General features: G+C 45.7%; 1 protein-coding gene across 6 annotated transcripts in view; it reads left to right on the top strand.

Annotated features, from left to right (window-relative positions):
* Positions 1–21398, top strand: part of LOC134343964 (interleukin-6 receptor subunit beta-like) — a 109887-nt gene that overhangs the window by 18207 nt on the left and 70282 nt on the right. Inside the window, exon 1 of one of the 6 annotated variants that reach the window (XM_063042946.1) lies at positions 1429–1489. The exons of the other annotated variants lie outside the window; for them this stretch is intronic. The gene's annotated coding sequence lies outside the window, so the exon portion shown is untranslated. Of the gene's footprint in view, positions 1–1428; positions 1490–21398 lie in introns of those variants that run through there. 6 annotated transcript variants of the gene reach the window in all.

Below are 21398 nucleotides of genomic sequence, written 5' to 3'. Positions count from 1 at the left end.
TCCTGGTGTCTTAGTGCTTCGTTCTTAACTTTAGTATGCAGGTATGGCAAGTAATTGGTATAAGCCTATGGAATGTTACTGCTTATTGCTTAGGGGACTTTAATTCCATGGCTCCCCAACAACATGGATTTCTTGAATATTGTAAATAACTTGTCCTTGGTTATAAGCTTGCTTTTTTTTTTTGCTTGGTATTTAATTCTAGCTCTTCCCAGACTTTTGCCCAAGTTAGCAATTTTTTTTGTGAGCAAGGAAAGTATGAACGTTTGAAGACAAGTTTTCACATTAAGTGAATTGGACCTTGTCTGATGGATTTGGGGTGAAGAGTATAGTGACTAGCTGAATCACAGCCTGGCATGGAAATACCGATGCCCCTGAATGGAAAAACCTATCATAATAGTGGATATGGCCTAATCCATCATGGGTAAAGCCCTGCTCACCATTGAGCACATCTACATGAAACATTGTTGCAGGAAAGTAGCATTCATCATCAAGGACTCCCACCACCCTGCCATCCTCTCTTCTTGCTACTTCAGGAAGAAGGCACAGGAGTCTCAGGACTCTTACCACAAGGTTCAGGTACAGTTACTACCCATCAATCATCAAGCTCTTGAACCAAAGGAGATAAAAAGGGGATCTGCTTTACTTGCCCTATTATTGAAATCTTCCTACAACCTATGGTCTCACTTTCAAGGACCCTTCATCATGTTCTTGACACTTATTACTTATTTATTATTATTTCTTTCTTTTTGCATTTGCACAGTTTGTTATCTTGTCCACACTGGTTGAATGCCCAAGTTGGTGCAGTCTTTCATTGATTCTATTATTCATTCATTCATCAGGTGCCTTGCCATTAAACGTGGGCAATCATGTCTTTCCATCCGTCACGGTCTCTGATCCTCCCAATTGTTGTTGTTGCCTCCCCTGTTTCTAACCATGATGTTATTCCATCTGTCATTTTCATTCTCTGTCTGCTTCTTTTTCCTTCCAGCTTTCCAGTTGTATCTAAATGATCTAATGTCTCTCTTCGCATGATGTGTCCAAAAAATTTTGATTGCTGTTTTCTGATCTTTTTTTAAAAGTAATGTACGTTTTATTTTCGTTCTCTGTAGAACTTCTTCGTTGGTTATCCTGTCCGTATATGGTATGCATAGCATTCTATTATGGATTTATTGAATATGCCCCCAAAAAAATTAATCTCAGTGTTGTATATGACATATGTATTTTGTTATCAAATTTAATTTGAACCTTGGATTTAATTTATCTACTGATACGATTTAAAAAATATCTAGAAGGAACTCATTTTTTCTGCATATCCCTGGATAAACATGTAAAGCAGTGCTCAAATGAGAGGGCGGTCTTAGCATAGCAGTTCCGGTTGCAAAGTTGTGTGGTTTTGGTCATTTTTGCTCAAGTCGAACTCCCAACTGCACTCTGAGCCATTGAGTTTATTCTGTGCTTTGTAGGCTGAGTGAAGAAAAGTAAACTACTGGTAAGTGTAGGTGTCTCACAGATTTTGTTTGAAATAGTTGTGATTGGTCTGTATATAAAAGAGACTAGTTACTAATTTTTTTTTGTTGCTTTCATTTTTAATCTCTGGAGCATTTTGTGTTTCTTATAAGGAAGTGACAGTGTGCTAAAAGGCAACTAATTAAGATTTACAGCAGGGGGCATATTCTCCTGTACATCAGCACCATGGTGCAAAATGGTGTGACATTTTTTTTGAAAAGTAATGTGGAAATCCCATTATTTATTGCAAATTCAAAATTGAAGGTGATAGTTTTGTCTTGGAAATATTTATTTATTCGCTTTTGGGATCTGAATGCACTGAGGTTAACATCTATAATTGGTCTGGAGAAAGTAGAACTGAGCTGCCACCTGAATCACTTTTGGTGTCTATCCTCCTCACACTGTTGGGTGAATCAGGATTTGGTTTCAGCAATAATAAAGGAACAGCATTCTATGCTATTGGAATTGCCAAGGCTAATAACTGCAAAGTATTTTGTAGAATTTGCAATCATTGTCTTGCGTTTGCACTGGAGAGTGCGAGCTTGAACAGGAGCTGTATATATCAGGTAATTAGTAAGTATTCCACCACAGTCCTGACTTGTCCCTTGTAGGTGACTTGGCTTACCACAGTGTCTATCCTGCATCTTGTAACTACAGAATCGGGTGCTGATCCAGTTGAGCTGCTAAACTTGCCAGATGTTGATGATACTATTTGTAGGTGGTAGATCTGTCTTGTTAGAGATCATCATTGTTTGGTACCTTTCTTGCATGCATGTTATCTTCCACACTTCTCAGTCAATGCATGATTGTTGTTCAGGCTTGTTGAGTGAAGGTGCTTCATTTATTCATGGATTTCAGCATGTGTGCAGTCTTCAGCAAAAGCATCACTTCTAACCTTGTGATGCAGGGAAGGATATTGCTGAAGCAACAGAACACAAAATACTCTGCAGATGCTGGGGTCAAAGCAACACTCACAGTACGCCTGGAGGAACTCAGCAGGTCGGGCAGCATCCGTAGAAACGATCAGTCAACGTTTCGGGCCAGAACCCTTCGTCAGGACTGAAGAGGGAAGGGGCAGGGGCCCTATAAAGAAGGTGAGGGGAGGGTGGGAAGGAGAAGGCTGGTAGGTTCCAGGTGAAAAACCAGTAAGGGGAAAGATAAAGGGGAGAGGAAGGGAAGCAGGGAGGGGATAGGCAGGAAAGGTGAAGAAGGAATAGGGGAAAGCACAAAGGGTAGTAGTCGGAGGCGGAACCATGATAGAGGTGATAGACAGCTGGGGGAGGGGGCAGAGTGAAACTGGGATGGGGGAGGGGGGGATTAACTGGAAGTTGGAGAATTCTGTGTTCATGCCAAGGGGCTGGAGACTACCCAGACGGTATATGAGGTGTTGCTCCTCCAACCTGAGTTTAGCCTCATCATGGCAGTAGAGGAGGCCATGTATGGACATATCCGAATGGGAAGCAGAGTTGAAGTGGGTGCCAACCAGGAGATCCTATTTGTTCTGGCAGATGGAGCGGAGGTGCTGGACAAAGCAGTCTCCCAATCTGCGTCGGGTTTCACCGATGTAGAGGCTGCCGCACCGGGAGCACTGGATGCAATAATGACCCCAACAGACTCACAAGTGAAATGTTGCCTCACCTGGAAGGACTGTTTGGGGCCCTGAATGGTGGCTAGAGAGGAGGTGTAGGGACAGGTGTAGCACTTGCGCTTACAGGGGTAAGTGCCGGGTGGGAGATCCGTGGGGAGGGATGTGTGGATAAGGGAGTCGCAGAGGGAACGATCCCTGCAGAAAGTGGAGGGGGTGGAGAGGGAAAGATGTGCTTAGTGGTGGGGTCCTGTTGAAGGTGGTGGAAGTTGCGGAGGATAATGTGCTGGATCTGGAGGCTGGTGGGGTGGTAGGTGACGACAAGGGGAACTCTGTCCCTGTTGTGGTGGCAGGAGGACGGGGTGAGGGCTGAAGTATCGGAAATGGAGGAGATGTGGGTGAGGGCATCATTGATGGCAGAAGGGAAACTATGATCCTTAAAGAAAGAGGGCATTTGAGATGTCCTGGAATGGAAGGTCTTATCCTGGCAGCAGATGCAGCGGAGACAGAGGAACTGGGAATAGGGATTGGCATTTTTGCATGTGGCAAGGTGGGAAGAGGTATAGTTGAGGTAGTTATGAGAGTCAGTGGGCTTATAGAAGCTGTCGAGTCGACACCAGGCCGTGAGCGCTGAGACGCCCGGCCGAGGTCGAGTCGACACCGGGCCGTGAGCGCTGAGACGCCCGGCCGAGGTCGAGCCGACACCGGGTCGTGAGTGCTGAAACTCCCGTCCGAGGCCGCCGAACTGACACTGGACCTATTATACAGGTATAAGGCGAGGCGGCGGAGGGTGCGAGGCCCGAGGCCTGGAGCTGGCCTGCCGCTCATCGCGACCGCCGCCGCCTGGTACAGTCGGGAGCAGCTGCAGGACCCGGCCAAGGTGGAGCAGCTAGTGGGCGAAAACAAGTGAGGGGGTGGTGTCATTACTATACCACTAGGTGATCATCCCAACGGCAGAGCAGGTGGAAGAGGAGACATCTCCCAACGGCTGCAAAGACGGATGAGGATGCCCAACAATGGGTAGGGAGGCTTGCGAGCACGCCGCAAGAACCGCAGTAGACCCACAACACTCAGGGCTTGTCTGCCTAGCGTGTGAAGCCTGGATTTGGCGGGCTATGCGGAAGAAACCACCACTGGTTCAACAGGCAGAAAGGCGATTCTCAGCAATGCGTTGTGGAGCGCTAAGAAGGCACCGTGAGACACACAAAACACTGCTGGCCATCCACTGCATCCTGACCTATCTCCAGCCGTCTCGACTATGTCTTGCCACTGGGTCCAGATAGGCCGGGACGAGAGAGTGAGGCTGACGACCTGCGCAACTCTCCCTCACTTTAATCCAAGTCAAGCGCAAGTCATGACTTCAAACCCAACGCGGAAGAAAGTGATGGTGCTCAACCTTGGCACATGGAACCTGAGAACTCTGCGAGATAACATCAAGGCAGACAGACCAGAGAGAAGAACTGCACTGGTTGCAAAAGAGCTAGCTCGCTACAACGTGGACATAGCAGCTCTCAGCGAAACGTGCCTAGCGGACAAGGGCCAGCTGACAGAACGTAGTGGTAGATACACGTTCTTCTGGAGCGGTCGCAGCAGCGCTGAACGACGAGAAGCAGGTGTGGGATTTGCCATCAATTCTAACCTCGCCCGTAAACTCACCAAGCACCCAGAGAGCATCAATGACCGCCTGATGACACTTCAGCTCCCTTTGCAAACAAGAAGAGTGCTACGCTGATTAGTGCCTACGCTCCCACCATGACCAACCCAGATGACATTAAAGACAAGTTCTATGAAGAACTCGACGCCCTCATCTCAGCAATCCCACAGTCAGAGAAGCTCATCGTTCTCGGGGGCTTCAATGCCAGAGTAGGGATAGACTACCAAACCTGGGAAGGGATCATTGGTAGACACGGCACTGGCAAGTGTAACAGCAACAGCCTTCTGCTCCTCAAGACATGTGCCACACACGACCTTGTCATCACCAACACCCTGTTCCGCTTACCCACCCGTAAGAAGACGTCATGGATGCACCCACGCTCGAAGCACTGGCATCTGATTGACTACATCATCACCAGGAAGAGGGACAGGATGGATGTTAGAGTGACCAGAGCCATGTGTGGTGCAGACTGCTGGACCGACCACCGCCTCATTGTGTCCAAGTTCAGGCTTCGCACTCTGCCCATGAGAAGACCCCAAGGGCGGAAGACTGCAAAGAGGCTGAATGTCTCCAAGCTGAAAAGCAGCAGGGTTGCAGAAGAATTTGTCGATGACCTTGAAGGCAGACTGCCAGACACACCACAGGAAGACGGGACCAGCGTTGAGGAACAGTGGACGGCCTTCAGAGACGCTGTCTACACTACCACCCTCGAACATCTCGGACCAGCAACCCGAAGAAATCAAGACTGGTTCGATGAGAATGATGAAGAAATACAGGCACTACTAACGGAGAAACATCAACATTACAGAGCACGTCAGAACGACCCCACGTCGCTAGCCAAGAAAGATGCCTTTACCAACGCAAGAAGAAAGGAGCAGAAAAAACTTCGCGAGATGCAGGACAGCTGGTTCAGCAAGAAGGCCGATGAAATCCAGGGCTATGCAGACAGCCACGACATAAAGCGCTTCTACGATGCGCTTAAGGCTGTATACGGACTCCAGTCCTCTGGCTCCTCACCCCTCCTCAACACAGATGAGACACAGCTGCTGACAGAGAAGAAGCAGATTCTGGATCGGTGGGTTGAGCACTTTAACAACGTCCTTAACCGCCCTGCTGACATCAACGACGAGGCCTTTGCCCGCCTGCCCCAGGTAGAGATCAACAAGAACCTCGACACCCTCCCCACAGTAGATGAAGTCAGGAAGGCAGTGAAGCAACTCTCCTGTGGCAAAGCGCCAGGATCGGGACTACAGAGCGTCGTGGGAGCTGAATTCTGAAGGAAGGCAGGTTTTTTTTTAAAACTTCTTCGAGTGCGAGAAGGGCGAGACTGCGCAGGCGCGTGACATCAGCAGGACCGCGTGGAGAGTTTAAAAAGGCGACCACCCTATACAGCGGGCAGCTGTCGGAGCGGGCAGCCGGAGTGAGCAGTAGCAGAGTGTTGGGCTTTGGCTTCAACAGGCTTCGGCGATAAACGGGAAGAGGCGAGAGCGAAGCGCCAACTCTTTTTTTTCTCTGCCTCCCCCCCCCACCCCTTTCGCGAATCGGCCCGGACAGATAGGAACAGCAGGGCTCTCACAGCTAACGGTTTAAAAAGTTTGTCTGTTTGGCGAGATAAGTGGGTGAGTAGACTTATTTTTCCTGTTTCATTCGTGTAGAATTAGATAGCATGCCTGCAGGGTTAGTACTTTGTTCAGGGTGTCAAATGTGGGAATATTGGGAGACTTCCAGCCTCCCTGATGGCCACATCTGCGCCAGGTGCACCGAGTTGCAGCTCCTCAGAGACCGTGTTAGGGATCCGGAGCTGCAGCTTGATGACCTACTGCTTATCAGGGAAAGTGAAGAGGTGATAGACAGGAGCTACAGGGAGGTAGTCATCCCTAGGCTACAGGGGTCAGAACACTGGGTCACTGTCAAGAGAGGGAAGGGAAATGCCCGGATAGTGGAAAGCACCCCTGTGGCTGTCCCCCTCAGCAACAAATATCTTGTTCTGGATGCTGTTGAGGGGGATGACCTGACAGGGGATGCCCACGGTGACCGGGTCTCTGGCACTGAGCCTGGCGCTGTTATGCAGGAGAGAAGGAGGGAGAAGAGAAATGCAGTAGTCGTGGGGGATTCCATAGTCAGGGGAACAGACAGGAGATTCTGTGAGCCTGACAGAGATACCCGCATGGTGTGTTGCCTCCCAGGTGCCAGGGTACGGGATGTCTCGGATTGGGTCCTGAATATTCTAAAGGGGGAGGGTGAGTAGCCAGTTGTCTTGGTACATGTTAGTACCAATGACATAGGTAGGACAAAGGAGGAGGTCCTGAAGAGAGATTTCCAGGAGTTAGGAAGGAAGCTGAGAAGCAGGACCTCCAGGGTAGTAACCTCGGGATTGCTACCTGTGCCACGTGCTAGTGAGGGCAAGAGTAGTCGGATCAGGCAGATGAATGCCTGGCTGAGAGACTGGTGTAGGGGGCAGGGCTTCAGATTCTTGGATAATTGGGATCTCTTCTGGGGAAAATATGATCTGTTCAAAAAGGACAGGTTACACCTGAACCCGAAGGGGACCAATATCCTGGCGGGAAAGTTTAATAGAGCTGTTAGGGAGGGTTTAAACTAATTTGGCAGGGGGATGGGAACCGGAATGATAGATTTATTTCTGTTTTCCCCTTCCTCCGCTCTAAGATAGTGAGCAGTAAAGATGTCAGAAAAGACAGGGAGGTGATGGGGCAAATGTGTAGCCATTGGGATGAGTTGCAGTGCAATAAAGTTGCAGTGAAATCAAAGCAAAAAGTATCAAATACTGGTCTTAAGGTGTTGTACTTAAATGCACGCAGCATAAGGAATAAGGTGGATGATCTTGTTGTACAGCTACAGCTACAGATTGGCAGGTATGATATTGTGGCCATCACTGAGACCTGGCTAAAGGATGCATGTCTCTGGGAGCTGAACGTCCAAGGATACACGTTGTATCGGAAGGATAGGAAGGTAGGCAGAGGGGGAGGCGTGGCTTTATTGGTAAGAAATGATATTAAATCATTAGAAAGAGGTGATATAGGATCGGAAGGTGCAGAATCTTTATGGGTTGAGCTAAGAAATAGCAGGGGTAAAAGGACCCTGATGGCAGTTATTTATAGGCCTCCAAACAGCTGCAGAAATGTGGATTACAAATTACAACTAGAAATAGAAAAGGCTTGTCAGAAGGGCAGTGTTATGATAATTGTGGGGGATTTCAACATGCGAGTAGATTGGAAAAATCAGGTCGGCACTGGATCTCAAGAGAGAGAATTTGTAGAATGTCTGCGAGATGGCTTTTTAGAACAGCTTGTTGTTGAGCCCACTAGGGGATCGGCTATACTGGATTGGGTATTGTGTAATGAACCGGAGGTGATTGGAGAGATTGAGGTGAAGGAACCCTTAGGAGGCAGTGATCATAACATGATTGAGTTCACTGTGAAATTAGAAAAAGAGAAGCCAAAATCTGATGTGTTGGTGTTTCAGTGGAGTAAAGGAAATTACAGTGGCATGAGAGGGGAACTGGCCAAAGTTGACTGGAAAGAGACACTGGCGGGAAAGACGGCAGAGCAGCAGTGGCTGGAGTTTATGCGAGAAATGAGGAATAAGCAAGACAGGTATATTCCAAAAAAGAAGAAATTTTCGAGTGGCAAAAGGATGCAACCGTGGTTGACAAGAGAAGTTAAAGCAAAGGAGAGGGCATACAAGGAAGCAAAAGTTAGTGGGAAGACAGAGGATTGGGAAGTTTTTAAAACCTTACAAAAGGAAACCAAGAAGGTCATTAAGAGAGAAAAGATTAACTATGAAAGGAAACTAGCAAATAATATCAAAGAGGATGCTAAAAGCTTTTTCAAGTATATAAAGAGTAAAAGACAGGTGAGAGTAGATATAGGACCAATAGAAAATGATACTGGAGAAATTGTAATGGGAGATGAGGAGATGGCAGAGGAACTGAACAAGTATTTTGTATCAGTCTTCACTGAGGAAGACAGCAGGATACCGGACACTCAAGGGTGGCAGGGAAGAGAAGTGTGCGCGGTCACAATTACGACAGAGAAAGTACTCAGGAAGCTGAATAGGCTAAAGGTCGATAAATCTCCTGGACCAGATGGAATGCACCCTCGTGTTCTGAAGGAAGTAGCTGTGGAGATTGCGGAGGCATTAGCGATGATCTTTCAACAGTCGATAGATTCTGGCATGGTTCCGGAAGACTGGAAGATTGCAAATGTCACTCCGCTATTTAAGAAGGGGGCAAGGAAGCAAAAAGGAAATTATAGACCTGTTAGCTTGACGTCGGTGGTTGGGAAGTTGTTGGAGTCGATTGTCAAGGATGAGGTTACAGAGTACCTGGAGGCATATGACAAGATAGGCAGAACTCAGCATGGATTCCTTAAAGGAAAATCCTGCCTGACAAACCTATTACAATTTTTTGAGGAAATTACCAGTCGGCTAGACAAGGAAGATGTAGTGGATGTTGTATATTTGGATTTTCAGAAGGCCTTTGACAAGGTGCCACACATGAGGCTACTTAACAAGATAAGAGCCCATGGAATTACAGGAAAGTTACATACGTGGATAGAGCGTTGGCTGATTGGCAGGAAACAGAGAGTGGGAATAAAGGGATCCTATTCTGGTTGGCTGCCGGTTACCAGTGGTTTTCCACAGGGATCAGTGTTGGGGCCGCTTCTTTTTACATTGTACATCCACGATTTGGATTATGGAGTAGATGGCTTTGTGGCTAAGTTTGCTGACGATACGAAGATAGGTGGAGGGGCCGGTAGTGCTGAGGAAACGGAGAGTCTGCAGAGAGACTTGGATAGATTGGAAGAATGGGCAGAGAAGTGGCAAATGAAGTACAATGTTGGAAAGTGTATGGTTATGCACTTTGGCAGAAAAAATAAACGGGCAGACTATTATTTAAATAGGGAAAGAATTCAAAGTTCTGAGATGTAATGGGACTTGGGAGTCCTCGTACAGGATTCCCTTAAAGTTAACCTCCAGGTTGAGTCAGTAGTGAAGAAGGCAATTGCAATGTTGGCATTCATTTCTAGAGGAATAGAGTATAGGAGCAGGGATGTGATGTTGAAGCTCTATAAGGTGCTGGTGAGACCTCACTTGGAGTACTGTGGGCAGTTTTGGTCTCCTTATTTAAGAAAGGATGTGCTGACGTTGGAGAGGGTACAGAGAAGATTCACTAGAATGATTCTGGAAATGAGAGCGTTAACATATGAGGAACGTTTGTCCGCTCTTGGACTGTATTCCTTAGAGTTTAGAAGAATGAGGGGAGACCTCATAGAAACATTTCGAATGTTAAAAGGCATGGACAGAGTGGATGTGGCAAAGTTGTCCCCCATGATGGGGGAGTCTAGTACGAGAGGGCATGACTTCAGGATTGAAGGGCGCCCTTTCAGAACAGAAATGCGAAGAAATTTTTTTAGTCAGAGGGTGGTGAATCTATGGAATTTGTTGCCACGGGCAGCAGTGGAGGCCAAGTCATTGGGTGTATTTAAGGCAGAGATTGATAGGTACCTGAGTAGCCAGGGCATCAAAGGTTATGGTGAGAAGGCAGGGCAGTGGGACTAAATAGGATAAAATGGATGAGCTCATGATAAAATGGCGGAGCAGACTCGATGGGCCGAATGGCCTACTTCTGCTCCTTTGTCTTATGGTCTTATGGACCCGATGCAATCCCTGCTGAAGTATACAAAGCAGGAGGCCCTGTCATGATGCAGAAGCTGACTGTACTCTTCCAGTCCATGTGGAAAAAGGGACAGGTCCCGCAACAGCTGAAAGATGCCAGCATAGTCCACATCTACAAGAGGAAAGGCAACCGCCAGTCTTGCGACAACCATCGAGGCATCTCCCTCTTGTCCATTGCGGGGAAGATTCTGGCCCATGTCCTGCTCAACCGCCTTCTCCAACATCTTGAGCAAGGTCTGCTCCCAGAAAGCTAGTGCGGCTTCCGTGCTGAACGTGGGACCGCGGACATGATTTTTGCTGCGCGCCAACTCCAGGAAAAATGCCAGGAGCAACACAGCGACCACTTCGTGACCTTTGTCGATCTAACCAAGGCTTTCGATACGGTCAGCAGAGAAGGCTTTTGGAAGAAGTTTGGCTGCCCCAGCAAGTTCATCACAATCGTCCGGCAGTTCCACGACGGTACGATGGTGAAAGTTCTGGATGACGGCAACGAGTCGGAGGCTTTCCCAGTGACAAATGGCGTCAAACAAGGCTGTGTTCTTGCCCCGACTCTGTTCAGTATGGTATTCTCTGCCATGCTGACAGATGCCTTCCGTAACTACGAAGGAGGAATCCACGTCAGGTACAGGACTGACGGCAGGTTGTTCAACCTTAGGCGCCTGCAGGCAGTTACAAAGGTGCGAGAGACTGTCATCAGAGACTTCTTGTTTGCTGATGACTGCGCACTCAACGCCAGCACAGAGCAGGAGATGCAGCGTGAAATGGACTGCTTCTCACAAGCCTGTGACAACTTCGGTCTCACTATCAGCACCAAAAAGACCGAAGTTATGTACCAACCTGCCCCAGGAAAGCCATACCAGGAGCCGCGCATCATGGTGAAGGGCCAGAACCTCCAGGCAGTCGACAACTTCACCTACCTGGGCAGCATACTCTCTCGCGCAGTGAACATAGACACTGAGGTCAACAACAGGATTGCCAAAGCCAGCGCGGCCTTTGGGAGACTCCGGAGAACGTCTGGAAGCGGAGAGGACTCAGCCTTACCACCAAGCTGAAGGTCTACTGTGCAGTGGTCCTTACCACCCTCCTTTACGCCAGCGAGACCTGGACTGTCTACAGCAGACACGCCAAACAGCTCAACCACTTTCACCTGAGCTGTCTCTGCAGACTCCTCCACATCAGGTGGCAGGACAAAGTCCCCGACACGGAAATCCTGGAACGAGCTGGGCTCCGCAGCGTCTACACCCTCCTGCTGAAAGCCCAAGCCAGGTGGGCTGGACGTGGTCAGAATGCCAGACAGCCGCTTGCCTAAGTAGCTGCTATACGGAGAACTGTGTCAGGGCAAGCGCTCAGTCGGGGGGCAGAAGAAACATTACAAAGGCTTCCTCAAAGCGTCCTTCAAAGGCCTGGGTGTCGACATCAACACGTGGGAGATGCTTGCCCTTGACCGTCCAGCTTGGCGCAGCAAGATCACCACAGGAGCCCGTGCAGATGAAGTCAGGCGCATCATCGAGGCGCAACGAAAGCGTGCTGTGCGCAAGGCCCGAGCAGCATCCACTGCCACGACAGCACCCACCCACTTGTGTCCCACATGTGGGCGAGCCTTCAGGGCCTGGAGAGGAGGAGGAGGAGGAGGACGACGATGACCGTGGAAGTTTGAAGTAAAGTCGATGGAATTCATGAGCTCAGCATGGGTGCAGGAAGCAGCATCAATGTAGTCGTCAATGTAGTGAAGGAAAAGTTGTGCAGCAGTACCAGTTTAGGTTTGGAGCATAGACTGTTCCACATAACCAACGAAGAGGCAGGCATAGCTGGGGCCCATGCGAGTGCCCATAGCTACACCCTTGGTCTGAAGAAAGTGGGAAGAGCCAAAAGAGAACTTATTAAGTATGAGTACCAGTTCCGCCAACCGGAGGAGGGTGGTGGTGGTGGGGAACTGGTGAGGTCTATTGTCCAGAAAGTAGTGGAAGGCTTGGAGGCCTTCTTGATGGGGAATGGAGGTGTATAAGGATTGGCCATCCATAGTGAAAATGAAGCGGTCGGAACCAGGGAACTGGAAGTTATTGAAGAGGTGGAGGGCATGGGATATATCCTGGATGTAGGTGGGGAGGGACTGAAGTATGGGTGACAAAATGGAGTCCAGGTAGGCAGATACAAGTTCGGTGGGGCAGGAGAAGGCAGAAACTATAGGTCTACTGGGACAGTCAGGCTTGTGGATCTTGGGGAGGAGGTAAAGCCAAGCAGTGCAGGGTGTGGGAATTATGAGTTTTGTGGCTGAGGATGGAAGGTCTCCAGAGTTGATAAGGGCAGTGATGGTACGGGAGACAATGGTTTGATGTTTTTTTGGTGGGGTCCTGTTCCAGGGGTAAGTAAGAGGAAGTGTCAGAGCTGCCGTTTGGCCTCAGTGAGGTAGAGGTCCGTCCACCAGAATACTACAGCGCCTCCTTTGTCTGCGGGTTTGATGGTGAGGTTGGGATTAGTGCGGAGAGAGTGGAGGGCAGTGCGTTCAGAGGGAGTGAGGTTAGAACAGGAGAGAGGAGTGGTGAAGTTGAGACGGTTGATGTCTTGGCGACAGTTGGAGATGAAAAGATCGAGTGCAGGTAGAAGGCCCGGGTAGGGTGAACAGGAGGAGGAGGAAGGTTGGAGACGGGAGAAGGGGTCATCAGTAGGGGGAGAGGAATCCTTGCCAAAGAAGTATGTTCGGAGATGTAGGCGATGGAAGAAGAGTTCAGTGCCATGGTGGGCACTGAACTCACTGAAGTGTGGACAGAGGGGGACAAAAGTGAGGCCCTTGCGAAGGACAGAACTTTCTGCCTCAGAGGGGAAGGTCAGACGGGATGGTGAAGACATGGCAAGGGTTGGGGCTGGGGTCAGAGGAGTGTAAAGAGTGGGAGGTCTCAGGAGAGAGAGGAGGGTTGGGATGCTCGGGGAGAGCAGGGTTAGGGGAGGATGCAGGATCAGAGGACAGAACTTGGTTACTGTTGAAGACCCTGCACTGTGGAACTCCAATAAAGTTTGGGAGTGGGATGATTGATCTCTTAAAGAACTACAACATTTGTTGGCACATGGTTTGACTCAGGCCATTGAAGTATTTTCCTCATTTTACCAGTGATCTCTGATACCACAACATCAGTTGATGTCACTGTCACTTTACCTGGAATTTAGTTCTTTGATCCAAGTCTGGAGATAAGTGGAGCAGTTAGAGTTACGGGGAAGCAAGTTGGCCAAGTAGTTAGAAAATTAAAACAATATCTACAAACAAACAACAGCAAACAAAGAATTTTAATAAGTATGAAAATTGAATAATTAAATTAACCATTCTAAAGATGATATAGAAATGCCTAACTGGAGAAGTTGAGGATTTTGTTAAAAGGATTAGAATGTTGCTAAAACGAGCAGGAAATATTTAAAATTTTGCAATAAATGACCAAGAAATTAATAATGATTAAAAGAAATAGAATCTGTGTTAAATAGAAACATTGTTTGTAAGAGCTTTATTAAGTAATTAGCAGTGATGACCTCTGATTTAAGGCAACAAAAGGGGTATTCAAAATATAGTTATCTGAAATTTGAATTAAATGTTGTGTTTGACAATTTCAGATAACCAGTCTTATCTTATTTTAGACCTTTCCAGTTGTGGTTAGAAAAATAAAATGAGTAGGATGCTCAGTGAAGAGGATGGCTTCTGTAGAGCTGTGCAGGCTTGGTTTTGTTAGATTGACTGCGTTGGCTCTGTTTTTGTCGTTATGAATACTCTGACCAGTTAAATGGGTTTTTTTTTGTCTAGCATTTGTTAGTTTTGTCATATCAGCATATCCCTCTATGATAAATGTGTTACCATTTGGTTCAATTCCTACAATCTTGTATAAAGACTTATGGTCATCTTTAGCTCTGTTCCTGTGGGACTCTTGTTTACCCTTTTGTTCCAAACCTAACCTACTCTAGGTCTTCAAAACAAGTTTTTAATTTTCTGAACAACACACAAAATGCTGAGATGATCATGGAGCCAAGCATTAAAGATGAGTAGTAACAATCCAGATTTAGTGTTGCCTAGAATACTCTGGAAACCATTGGCAAACAACATGGTCATTCCTTCAAGATCTGCGAGTAGATTTCCCAAATTGTATGTTATGAAATCTCTGCAATATCCTGCTTAGTTGTTGGACTCCACAGAAAGAACAGCAGCAAAGTAAAATTAGGCAAACTTTCAGTAAGACTGGGACTTTCTTGTAGGATTGCCAAACTTGTCAACATTTATTAGTGAAAATCTGGACCTTTTGGGACTGAAAAAAACAAAGCTGAATATTTAATGGCTGAGCACTAGGCACTAAGATGTTGTGCATTTACACAAGTGACTCAAAGAGTCAAACATAAAATGCTGGATGAACTCAGCAGTTAGGCAGCATCTGTGGTAATGAATAAACAGGTGACATTTCAGGATGAGACCCTTCTTCAGGATATTATAGTTTCAGGAAGCTGCAAGCCAGACGGTGATGTTAGAATGTTCTCCACGATACATATGTAGAAATTTACAAGTGCCTTTGCTGACATACCAAATCTCATCAAACTCCAGGAACTTGAAATTGCTCACTTTTTCCACTTCTAATCCCTCAATCAGGACTGGTGTGTTTCCTCATTTTGCCCTTTCTGAAGTCCACAATCAATTCTTTGGTTGTACTGATGTTGAGTGTAAGGTTGTTGCTGTGATACCACTCAACTAGCTGATATATCTTGTTCCTGTGCGCCGTCTTGTAACCATCTGAAATTCTGCCAACAATAGTTGTGTCATCAGCAGATTTATAGATGGCATTTTAGCTGTGCCTAGGCACACAGTAATGGGTGTAGAGAGAGTAGAGCAGTGGAATAAGCACACGTCCTTGAGGTTTGCCAGTGTTAATTATCAGCGAGGTGGAGATGTTATTTCCGATCCGTACAGACTATGTACAGAATCAGTTGCAGACGGAGGTACAGAGGCCAGGTTTTGGAGCTTTTTGATTCAGACCTATGGGAATGATGGTGTTAAATGCTGAGCTGTAGTCAATAAACAGCAGCCTGACATAAGTGATAGATTCTTTATTGATTTCAGAGGAAATTACAGTGTCACAGTAACATTACAGATGTACAGATATACAAATATTAGAGAAACATAGAAAACCTACAGCACAATACAGGCCCTTTGGCCCACAATGCTGTGCCGGACATGTACTTACTTTAGAAAAGTAATATAAGAAAGAACATTTAAAAAAAAGTTATCTCAGTCTAACAGAATGGGGTCATCACTTCCTTGGCTATAGGTTGACTCATTCTAGAGAACTGAACAGGAAGGACTTGCAGCGGGTGGTGAGGGTAGCAGAGCGGGTTATTGGCACAACATTACCCTCCCTCAGAGACATTTATACTGGCAGATTTCAAAAGAAGGCTATTTTAAAGGATCCCACTCATCCTGGACATCACCTGTTTACCCTTCTACCCTCTGGGAAGAGATACAGAGCATTAAGGACGAAAACAAAGAGACTCCTTAACAGCTCCTACCCACAAGCAGTGAAATGTATAACACCCCTTCCCCTTCTCCTGCCCCCCTCCTAAGACGGCGGCAGCTAAATGCATCACACTTCCAGGAATGGCAGGTGTGCAATAGTCCTACCACCCCCCCCATCCATATATTATTAATTTTGGACTGCAATCCTGAGGTTTTAGAGTTTATTTTATGTATATATTCTTTGTCATGCTGCAAAAGTTGAGCTGCTAAACTGTGTTTCATTGCTCCATAACCATGACAATAAAGATATTCTTCTTCTTCTTCTAATGGCCGAGGGTAAGAATGACGTCGTATAGAGCTCTTTCGAGCAGCATAGTTGTCTTAATATATAAAATATAAATGCTCCTCTGTTCAGCCAAAGTGGCATGCAGAGGATGAAAGACCTTGTCCTGAATTACTAGGATTTTCCGTAGGGTCCTTTGTTCTACCACAGCCTCCAGCGTGTCCAGTTTGACTCCTATAAAAGAGCTAGCCTTTCTAATCAGTTTATTGAGCCTGTTGGCATCACCGTGTTGATGCCATTGTCCCAGCACAGCACTACTTGGAAGATTGTGCTGTCGACAACGGACTGGTAGAACGCGTGAAGGAGAGGCCTGCAAACTCAAAAGGACCTCAGGAAGTAGAGGAATTAGTATCGTCCAGGTGAATGAAGGCCTCGTGAAGAGCCAATGAGATTGCATCTATTGTAGACCTATTATGGGAATAAGCAAATTGCATTGGGTCCAGGTCCTTGCTGAGGCAAGAGTTGATTCTAGCCATAACCACCCTCAAAGCATTTTCTAAGTGTGGATGTGAGTGCTACTGGATGATAGTCATTAAGGCAGCTCACCCTACTCTTTTTGGGCACTGGTATGATTGTTGCTCTTTATAGCAAGTGGGAACTTCTGTAGCAATGAGAGATTGAAAATGTATTTGAACACACCAGCCAGTTAGTTGGCACAGGTTTTCAGCAGCTTTCCAGATACAACATCAGGGCCTGCTGTCTTGTGAGGGTTCACCCTCTTAAAAGATGCTCTGATGTCGGCCTTCAAGGCAGCGATCACTGGGTGCTGCAGGGATCCTCACATTTGTAGTTTTATTCTCCCTTTAAAAGCATGCATTAAAGTCATTGAGCTGATCTGGGAGTGAAATATCATAGCCATTCACAATGTCGCCTTCTGCTTTGTAGCCTGCAAACCCTGCCAGAGCTGATGTGTGTCTGATTCCACCTCTAATCTCAATTGGAATCCCTGCGTAGGCCATACCCAGTCATCTAGTATAATATGAAGATAACATGAAATTAAACTAAGTTATGCAAGTTAAATAATTATTTTCAAAAACGCTCCAGACTAAAATCTACCAACCAGACAACAGAAACGTTCAATTAAGATTAGTTGCACCAGATCAACTCCTGTGAAATATGAATTCAAATAAGTAACCATTCAATGTGTACTTAGGGATTGATTATCTTGAAGCACTTGTTACATTCAGGACCTTATACTTAAGGTTTTGCATAATCTCTATAGTAAAGTGCCCGACGCAGGCCTCTCATGGTCTGAGTCAACGTTCCCTCTCTCGATAGTACAGGTGTCCCCCGGTTTTCGAAAGTTCGCTTTACGAAACCTCACTGTTACAAAAGATCTACATTAGTTACCTGTTTTCGCTAACAGAAGGTGTTTTCACTGTTACGAAAAAGGGCAGCGCGCGCCCCAAGCAGCCAAGCTCCTCCGGATTCGGAACGGCATTCTCGCCGGCATTGCTTAAACACGTGCCTGTGAGCAGCCGTTTGCAAGATGAGTTCTAAGGTATCGGAAAAGCCTAAAAGAGGTCGTATGCATAAAACTAGACATAATTAAGTGTTTCGATCGTGGTGAACGAAGTAAGGACAAAGTGAGTTTGGCTTGTGGAAGCTGACGAAGATGACGTTGAAGAGGTTTTGGCATTCCATGACCCAGAACTGATAGATAAAGAGCTGATGCAATTGGAAGAGGAACGGATAACAATCAAAACGGAATGCAGTAGCGAACGGACCGAAAGTGAAGTCGTCCAGGAACTGAATGTGAAGCAACTGCGTGAGATTTTCGCTGCAATGATAAAGTATGACTTTAATTTTGAAAGGGTACGTGGGTTTAGGGGATATTTGCAGGATGGTTTGAGTGCTTGCAAAGAACTGTATGATAGAAAAATGCGCGAGGGTAAGCAGTCAAGCATACTGTCGTTTTTCAAGCCTTCCACAGCAGACGATGAACCTCAACCTTCGACATCGAGATGGGCAGTCATAGGAGAAGATGAGCTGCCTGCCCTAATGGAAACAGATAACGATGAGATGACACCCCAGTGTCTCACCACCCCAACCCCCGGACAGATATCGATTTGTGGAGAATGCAGTGGTAGTCGGGAGGCACACAGCACATCTTTAAGAAAAAAGCCGAAATAAGCATGCTAATTAATTACGTGCCAGGCGGCACCTAATTAATTAGCTTGTTTATTTCGGCTTTTTTCTTAAAGATGGGCTGTGTGCGTCCCGACTACCGCTGTACCCCTGCATGCTTCGTGGCCTGGTATCGGTTGGCAGCCCGGAGAGTGGGGGCCACTCTACCACCCCAACCTCCGACGACTCAGCCTAACACACCATCATCAGTGTGCTCTGTGCTGTCTTCCCGATTCCCGTAAGTGATACTATACTGTACGTACATTATTTCTACTTTATATCGGCTGTGTATTTTTAGGTGTTATTTGGTATGATTCGGCAGCTTCATAGTTTAAAGGTTACTGGAGAGACTGTTTTTGCCAATAGCGCTTACGTGAGATTTTCGCTACGGAGAACAGTGTAGGCAATGATTGTGAAAAAGTATTTCTACTTTATATAGGCTGTCTATTTATCATATCATTCCTGCTCTTACTATATGTTACTGTTATTTTAGGCTTTACGTGTTATTTGGCATGATTTGGTAGGTTATTTTTGGGTCTGCGAACGCTCACAAATTTTTCCCATATAAATAAATGGTAATTGCTTCTTCGCGTTACGACATTCCGGCTTACGAACCGTTTCATAGGAACACTCTACCTTCAGATGGCGGGGGAAACCTGTAACAGAAAGTACGCTGGCTGTTGTATGTATCTGGACATTTTGGTTAATGCTCAGTAACAAATGCAAGTGAATGACTAAGTGGTTGTTGTGTAGTTGAAGGAAGATGTTGGCTGCAATACAGATAAAGGTTAGCTGAAACATACCAATTATGCTGTGGATTTTTTTTTAGTGCTTAAATTCAGTAATATTAAGTTTCAACCTTCTGATTTAGTCAGTCAAAACTTCTTATTTGGCACAATGATCAATAGACTAAGTAAATTACAATTGTTTAATCTATTTTTATTCTGAATTTAATTATCCAAAAGCTATATATACCACATGATTCAGGTGCCATTCTTAACAGTCTGTACTGATTCCATTTTTGAGAGAGTACTTGGTCAGTTTTTGCCTAAATTTAGTAGTATAATTTGTGAAAACTGTACTGTACATATAAATCCACAATTTTAAAAGATCAGAAGGGATAATATAGGCCGATAATTAGCTTAAATTGAGCAGCAGGTCTTCAAGGTTGGCATTATATCAGCACTGCCATTGTCTGACCTGCTCCTCTGCTGTACTTTTCTGTGCTATGTGTCAGATAAAACTGAACGAGGAACTTGAGTAAGTATTAACTGACAACTGAGTATCAGCAAGCTTTTCTGAAGTTACTTTTTGAGAGGGTTTCTATTATGACAGTGTGTGGTTGATATAAACTTGTTGGTTTTTAATAAGGAGATTAATGAGTAGGTTGCAGAAGTTATCCACAAGTGAGATGTTTTCCTCATGAATCAGAATTCAACCTTTATAACGTACATTAAAGACCAGAGTAGGGAGTTTTATATCCAAGTTTGTATTGAATTAAAATTTGTTTTATTTATTTAGCGGTAGCACAGAGTAGTCCCTCCCAGGCCTTTGAAGCATGCATCCCAGCGATCCCCGCCAAACTCCAATTGAACTCTAATCTGATCACAGGACAATTTACAATGAACCCACCTGGTGTGTCTTTGGACTATGGGAGGAAACTAGAGTAGTCAAAGAGAACCCATGCATTCCACAGGGAGGGCATACAGATTCCTTCCAGAATAGTATAGAAATTGAACTCCAAACTCCAGAATGTCCCAATCTGTAATGACATCACACTAATTACTACTCTGCCATGGCACCTCAAAATTTACAAGTTGTCTAATTTTTTGGATGGGAAGGGAAATCACAAACATATAGATTGGATCAGCAAAATTGTGACATAGTGTTTAATCTAGAAAATGAATGGTCATCATCAGTTGAGGTTTTCCCTTTGTGGGACTCTATCCTTGTGTTCCAAATCTATTCAGTTGTTGGGCTCCATGTAATGTGCTGCAGCATGGTACTATCAGGTAAAGTTTGAATAAGATTAGTTCTTTCTTGTAGGATCTGTGCCTTTGGTATTGGCAAAAGTTGAAGCAGAATATTTAATGGGTGAACTCTAGGCACTAAGTGTGTATTTACACAATTGACTCATTAAAAGCTAGTGCACAAGTACAAAAGCAATGAATGTTTTTTAAACAAGCTGTTTAGTTGTAAAATGTTGCATGCAAAGCCTCTGAAATATTACAGGCAATTTAGGAAAGTGATTTCACCGCCCCCCCCCCGCACCCTCTACCTTCCCCCTCAACTGTCAACCACTTCCCACCTTATTCTCGCTTCTTCCCACTTTCCTTTCCAGTTCTGATGATGGGTCTCTGCCTGAAACATTGACTGTTTAGTTGTCTCCATAGGTCCTACCTGATGTGTTGAATTCCTCCACTACTTTGTGTGTTGCTTAAGATTTCCAGCATCTGCAAAATCTCTTCAGTTTAGGGAACTGAAAGCAATGTGCTCTTGATATCTATAATATAAATAAAAGTTAATCAGGGTTAAGCAGATGCGGAGAAAGAAATAATAGTAGATTGCTACCAATAGATTATAAAAGAATCAACAGGTATATTTTTCCTGCAGCTTCCATGCTTGCACATTGTAGGTCTGAATTATTGGACACTGAGGTCAATCCTGAAAATGCAATCAAGTCCACTGATAGTTCTGAATTTTCCTAATCTGAGAAGTGTGATGCATTTTATACCTGGCCCTTCCATTTTGTATCACCCATGGCTGGTGTTGGTTTGAACAGGATTGCTGACCTTCGAGGAAACATAGAAAATAGGTGCAGGAGTAGGCCATTCGGCCCTTCAAGCCTGCACCACCATTCAGTATGATCATGGCTGATCATCCAACTCAGAACCCTGTACCTGCCTTCTCTCCATACCCCCTCATCCCTTTAGCCACAAGGGCCATATCTAACTTCCTCTTAAATATAGCCTATGAACTGGCCTCAACTGTTGCCTGTGGCAGAGAATTC

The sequence above is a fragment of the Mobula hypostoma genome, chromosome 3, assembly GCF_963921235.1.
Source record: "Mobula hypostoma chromosome 3, sMobHyp1.1, whole genome shotgun sequence".
Taxonomy (NCBI): domain Eukaryota; kingdom Metazoa; phylum Chordata; class Chondrichthyes; order Myliobatiformes; family Myliobatidae; genus Mobula; species Mobula hypostoma.
The sequence above is the reverse complement of the archived record's forward strand: the minus strand, read 5'-3'. Positions and strand labels throughout refer to the sequence as shown.